This window comes from Chelmon rostratus, chromosome 13, assembly GCF_017976325.1.
Source record: "Chelmon rostratus isolate fCheRos1 chromosome 13, fCheRos1.pri, whole genome shotgun sequence".
NCBI classification, from domain to species: Eukaryota; Metazoa; Chordata; class Actinopteri; order Chaetodontiformes; family Chaetodontidae; genus Chelmon; species Chelmon rostratus.
This window is the reverse complement of record NC_055670.1, coordinates 15388971-15396423: the sequence shown is the minus strand read 5'-3', so window position 1 is coordinate 15396423 and position 7453 is coordinate 15388971.

Genomic DNA, 7453 nt, shown 5'->3' with positions numbered 1-7453 from the left:
TATCCCCATCTATTTGCTGAATTAATTAGAGGATTAGGGGTGTGCTTCAATAAATCGTTAGCAATACTTTTTGTTTGTTTGTTTCAGCTTTTTCTTGCACGTGGTGGAAGCTGCAGCAGGACCTGCAGAGCAAAGATTTTTTGGAAAAACTGAGGTTGAGTCTGCTCCTGCGGACACCCACCCCACACCTCCAGGAATACTTGACCAGCCATGAAGAAAATCAAATGAAACTTTCTGCCTAAATCAGTTCTTACTCATTTGTTCATTCATTTAACCTTTCCATTATTCATTTCCTGCAAACCAGAAGCTGTTTCAACGGCTTTTCAACACAACCAGGATAAAACACTGGGGGAGAAAGACTGAGATCTGTTCCTTGATTTAATTAAGTGTGTCTTGATTGAAACCAGCCAATTTGAAGACCTTTTTTTCGAAGAAGAAAAAAACATCTGATACAGCCTTATGTTACCCTCCTCAGGTCATTAAAACCCCCAAATTCCAGAAATAACACAGAGGACATGACCTGTGTCACCAGAGGTAGTTACATACAGTTCTGTTTACAGGATGTGGACCACGTTTTTACACTGTTTTACAGAATTGTGGTGTTTGGGGCTCCAGTTAAGGTATCTCCATACTATGTACATTTAACCCCATTCAGTTTAAGGGAGGGTGGAATAGTGAAGCACAGTCTACGAATATCGGGCTTTGTGTTTCAGTAGATTCATCCAGTAGCCTATATAGTCCCAGAAAGTTCTCCTGAAATGTGGGTTAGGGCAACTAAATAAGGGATTGCCCTCTCTTTCGTGTCATCTCAGATTCTCAGGCAGCCCATAATGATCACACCTCCTTCTGAGAGACTGAAATGAAGGGAGAACAAAAATAGACCAATGCTCCTCAGCTGTTGTCTCCTGTATGCACAGTAACCCCCCACCCGCCATCCTTTAACGGCCTTCTTTTGTAGGTGTTTGTGTGTGAAAGAGACAAGCGAGTGGGCGGGTCAGTGGCCCCCTTCCACATCGTATTGGTTTGTTTGCACGGACGTTTTTAACATTCCCGCTAGGTCTCATATACAGGATAATGTCAGTTTAAGTGCGTTCAGACATGAGCTGAAAGTCCCAGTAAAGCAGAAAGTGTTTTTTCTGCTCACCACGGGGTGCAGCAGGGCTCGAGAGCAGCAGCAGCAGCACACGCAAGAACAGGGTCACCACTGAGGAGCGCTGTTCTGAATCCTCACATCAGCTGCCTCAATAATGGACTGCAAAATTAATCCTGAATGACTGTTTATCCCCCTAGCTTGGCAATCGAAAAAGTGAACATCCGCAAATATCTGTGAAGATGTCATTTGATGCTTTGTAATCACCAGTAAATTTCTCTCTGGTGAGTTCCAGCACATGACCCATCTCCAGCACCCTATAACCCTTGTGTCTGCAGGCGGTGTGGCTCTGTGAGGGCTTAATGGTTCTCATGCAGCACTGATTCCTTGTAGCTGCGGTAAGGCTGTGAAAAGCATTAGGCCCAGTCCCAAGTCACTTGATTACAATACTCATCACTGTATTGGAATGTATTGGACCATAATAAATGAATCACTGTCTGTCTGACTGGAAGGAAGGAAGCAATGAATACGTAATGTAATATCAATGGCTCTTTGGTGGAGGCGAATGACTGAAAACTGGGGGAAGAAGTGTTCAGATCCTTTATTCAAGTAAAAGTGTGCAAGCATTATCAGTAAAGTTTACTTAAAGTGTCAAGAGTAGAAGTACTGATGATGCAAAAAAAAAAGCCTACTGTGAGTGTTTTTAGATTAATATCACTGCTGCATTAATGTGCATGTTGCATTTTACTGCTGTAGATGTTAACATTTGAGCTAATTTTAAGTATTTCATGTACTGTTTGGTAGTTTAATCTACATATCTTATATGTTTCTCGTGTCGCTGTCCTGTGAGAACCACGAATCTCTAAAAAGTCCTCTTTTCATGAGCTCATAAAAACAGCCATGCTTGCAGTTTTTTGACAATGAACTTTCCAGCTAATCCAAGAGAGCTTTTAAATAGTGCATTTAGCTCAAGAAGTAGGAGAACTTATTCAACCCATAAAGGAACACTTAATCCTTCAGTTTATCAGAAAAAAATCAAAATTCATACCCTTCCTATTTTCACTGGACAGGACAAAAACTGTAATCTGAAAAGTAACTAAGAATTAAAGCTGCAAGACAAATGCAATACAGTAAAAAATACAATATTTGCCTCTGAGTGTAGCCTAAATTTGCACTTAAATGCAGGACTTGAGAAAATATGCTTAATTCATTGCCACTGTGCCACTGTGAATACATGAAGCAAGAAGAGAAGGAGGGTAAAACTGCATAAAGTATGCTGTTGACTTATCTTATGGACAGAGACCAGCCAAATGAATAACTGAATGAATCAGTCAATCCATGAATCTATCAGTGAATGACTTACTTCCTACACTTAGTCCCACTTATACTTACGTAAGTAAAGTTTCTCTGTGGCTGCCAACCAGGCTCTCCCACTGAGATTTTAAAAAGCACACCGGTCATCAGTGCTCTCTCCCTGTTTGTCTCTGGGGTTCAGTGCTATCTAGGTCAACTAATTGAATGCTGAGTCATGAATTCAGGGAGTAAACAACCTCGGTGCATAGATGAGACCATCTTGCTGATACATAATTTCAAATCATGTGCATTATGTATTCTTTTTGATCTTGCTTTGATGTGTGAATAAACTCTTTGCAAGTCCTGGCTGAAAAATGATTGCAACCTATTAACTTACGTGTGTCTCCGAGGTCAGGTCTTTGCATTATTGAACTTAACTGCAACGTTTTAGCTCTTTTCTCGAATGAAAATGCATTTTGTATCTGTTCTCCATGGTGGAGGAAGAGGAGGGAAGGTACAGAGGTACTTGTACAGAGATACTACATAATCTCTGGATATATTTATTGAATTTCAACATGATTATTTTGTCATCAGTGTCTTGCTTAGTTTATGCATCCAGGAGCTCACATGGGGCACCTTGCAAAATCCCAAAAATAATAAGAGCTAATAAGAGAAAAGAAAAATGGCAATCTTCCCCATGCAAGGTCCCCCCTCTCTGTCAAGGTCACTCCAAAAAGTGAAAACAGGAATGGAGGGATCAGAGAGGGCAGGAAGCCAAAATTTAGCCTGAGAAAAGGCGAGACCTTCAATTACGTTCTTCGTGACCTCAGGCTCCAAACAGGTTGAGGCTGCAGGCTCGTAAAGTGCTGGTTAAAGGCAAGAACAGGTTGTTCGGCACAGACCAAGCGCTGTCACTGCAATCGGCATTCTTGACTGGTCAGTTTCCCACTAGTGTAACTGCAAGATGGATAAATTAAATGTGATTAAGACTGTCATTGCATTAGTTTGATACATGGTGCAAGAATCTTGGTTTGCTATATGCTAAACTCGAAATTGAGACAGTAAACGCTGTATTTTATTATCCAGATACTACTATGTGCAATTATAATAGCATTATTTTTTAAACTCTTATTGAGTATAATGTACATAGATATAGTTGATTTTTATCCCTTTTTTATGTTCTTTTTCTACACTTCCATTCTATTCTTGCTATTATTGCTGCCTGTAATCTTAATTTCCCCAACCTGGGATCAATAAAGTCATATCTTATCTTAAAATTGGGGTATATATTACTGTGTACTTGAACTAGTTGATACGTATGTTGCAAATACATACGAAAACATTACACCACTTGAACTGTTTTTATCAAACAATGAGGAAACATTTGCGAGGAACATATTGAACAAAATGTTGCAAAATGTTCATACTCAATGAACAGCGTATGCATAAAGTTGATTGATAAACATGTGGAATTTGTTTTTCCAACAGTGTCCACTCCTGCAGTACAATATCTAATCTTAGTAACTAAGGCATGTTTATTGTGGTTTTAAATATTGAAAAAGTCAACAGTGAACGGCAGCATGAAACACAACACTGTTTACTTTATTAACATTACACTGAATCCACAGTTTTTCTCCACGCATCGTATATTAAAAGGCAATAATTGTGCTCCAGATAAATGGTTTTAAATTTTGATTATATTGCCTAAATTAACTCTGGCTGACTTTGAGGAAGAGGTGTTCTCCCGGAGCCTGAGGGCACACTGGGGCACCAGGACCTTGTGGTCTATTATTGATTCGAGGCTCCAGCGCTCCATGGGGGTCAAGGCTTGTCTGGCCAACAGAGAGCCTGGAGCTTAACAGCCGTGGCAGGGATCCACTGGCCTCATGGTTGTATGGTCATAAGGACTTTTTTTTTTACAATGTGCTAGCTTCACTCTCTGTTGGAGTAAGTAAACAGAACCTCCGTTTTGACCTTATTTCTGCCCTGTTCTGTGACATATGTAAGTTCTTTGGGGTGTTGGAGAGAGAGCATGACTAAAATGCATGTGTTTCAAAAAAAAACTGCCAAGAGATCAGAATTTCCAATACACAGAACACGGTTTTCATTTGAGTGATGTGTTGTGTCTGGATGGTGGCAAGCAGTGTGCAGTCTTTTTGCTGCACCACAGCCATATAATGAGTTAGATCTGTGGTCAGTGGTCATGGTCTGGGGGTCACCATGGACTGTGTCATGAGATGGACAATTCTGGGGAAGAACAATAAGATTTTGATGGAGAAATATGTTCTATATGTGATGACCTGCCATGTTATACTGTGTTGCATAAAAACCACTGGCCCTATATTGAATAGTTTAAATCATTATGTAATAAGTGAAAAGTCACAGGTTTGATTCTCACTGTACTGAATAATTATGCAGGATACAGATTGTCAAACCTCCATTGATTGTACAATATAGGTTACTCTGGGCTGTATATGCTTTCACAAATAACACTAAGATAATAATATTAGGATAATCTATTTTAATAGTAAGAAGCACATCCAATGCAAATAAGCTTATTTTTAGAATTTGCTGAATCACATGGCACTGCATGGATCCTAGTGGAATTCGCTATCCCACACTAAATGACTGACAATTATCATATTTGCTTGCAGTGCACACTTCATTTGAAGGTAAGTGTGAGGTGGGCGTTCACAAACATAAATCAGTCACACATCAATTTTCATGCATTATACATAAAAAACACATGTAACAGCCCAATTAGAGGTGGTGCAGTGTAATTGCCCATAACCCTGGAACTAACGCAATGAACCGTGCTCTGCTCTGAGTGTACATGTTAGCTGGCAGAGTGGCGCAGCGGCGAGAACATTTTACAGCCAGAAGATTAAAGAGTGCTAAAAGACATCCTGCAGAAGTGATCTCAACCGGGGATTTAGTATCTGTAAGACTGATAACAAGACATCGCTGTGGTGTTTGGCGGTTATTTAGGTCATCACGACTAGATTAAGGAAGCTGTAGCTCTTAGCATTTGGTCTGAGAGCCTGAAGGAGAGAGTGTTCAATCAAGAAATGCATAGAGAGATCCAACAGTCCCCACTTATGTTTTCTTGAATGATATACAGAGCTTGTTATAGCAGAGAAATGGTCACTGTGAAGTAGAACCCCTGCGCTTCTGACCCGGAGGCCAGAGGAGAAAGAGAAAAAAAGAAAGAAAATCGAGGCGACAAGGTTAAGAGGGGTCCATCAGTGAGATGGAGGTCTATTATCTGCAGATGGAGCCATTATATTATCACCAGAAGGCAATAGTGAATTGGTGCTGCGGTACCGCTCCACCCTTAGGAGGAAGTAAGATTTGAATTTCATAAAAACAACAGAAGACATGAGCCAAGTTGCTGTCAGGTTTTAGTTAGAATTGTCCTATTTGGTTGTAACATTCAAGCAAGTACAAATAAAAGGTAAAGAGCTGGATTGCATCTGGGACCACCCAAACTGAAAAAACAAAATCGCACCACTGCTGTTGGGGATAAGCAAAGAATGTCCTTCAAATGTTATGAATTAGACCTAAGACTCTTAACAGTCGTTGTGGTTGTGGTCGTGTCTTCATGTCCTTGGAGCTTTAGGCTCAGACTTCTGGGGGAATAGGTGGGTCATTGACAGAGAGGAGGAGGAGGAGGAGGGAGAAAATGTGAGAGATGTGGATGTGTGCAGAAATGAGGATATGACTGTGGAGTTAAAGCAGCTGCATAACGCAAGCAGAGAGAGACAGAAGAGGTCCTGATCGGGTTGGAGTACAGATAGGAGAGAGCTGACGAGGAGCAGGCAGAGGGAGGTTAGAGGGGGGTGAGGAACCAAAGAGTATGGTCAAGAGAGGCGGGGGCTGCTGCGTGGTGATCCTGGAGGCATGGCGTCTGGTGGCCTGCAGCCCTTTACATATGCGCCTCATAACAGGGTCTTTAAATCAGCATGAAACACCAACACACACACACAAAGCGTCACACAGAAAACGTCATTAACAAAAGCTCAGGTGGGACATTCCTTTACTTTTCTCTATCACGGCTCTGTTTCACCCCTTCCTCTGGTTTTCTGTCGCTCTCCTCTTCTTCCTCCATGGCTGTTTCTGTGCCGACAGCTCGTTAGCAGGGTTACACATGATTTCATTATATTCTGACAGCACGCAAACAACATAAATAACTTAATACTGTCTTAACTTGCTCTAATTAGACCCATGAATTACTCGGGGCCAGCTCAAGAAAGATGATTTCATTCCGCGCTGTAGTTTCATGTTTCCATACATAGAGAGCAGATTTTACTTTTTTTAAAGAACCACTTCAAGTTAGATTCCTGTTTATTGTCTCATCATATGACACACAAAAACGATCAATAAATCATGTAGTCATCTGTTATATGATTGATCCATTACTCCTGCAGTCTATTTTGTTTTATTGTTCAGTCATTTTTTATGAAAGTACAGTTTCTCGTGGGATTTTTCAGACAGTAGTTGTAAATCCTCCCTCACGATTGGATGGATGAGGGTAATCCTGCCTAAAAGAAAAACTGTTTGACATTTGAGAAATAATTTTATTTGTTATCTTGCAGAGAGTTAGATGTGATGATCAACACCCCTCTTATTTGAGCAGGGTCAACCTGAAGCTACAGCTAGCAGCTGATTAGCCTAGCTTAGCACAAACACTGGAGACAGCATTAAATGCCTGGCTCCTTGTTGCTAAACACAAATCAATTAATAAGTTAATTGAGTAATGAATTAGTGAGCTGTGAAGATGCTGATATAGGCTTGTTGTTTCCCCCTGTTTCTAGTCTTTGTGCTAAGCTAAGCTAAGCTAGCCGGCTGCTAGCAACAGCTTCATATTGGTATCTTCTTATCCAATTGTGGGCAAGACAATTAAAAAGCATGTTTCCCAATAATGAACTATTTCTTTTAAGAACTGTTAGTCCACCTAGGCTGCCTAGTGTCTTCAGTGGCCCTTTTCAACTTGACAAAATATTTTCCAGGAAATCCTCTGGATCTCATTTTTGACAGAAAAATGACCCGTGGCTTTTAGAAAAATCTTAA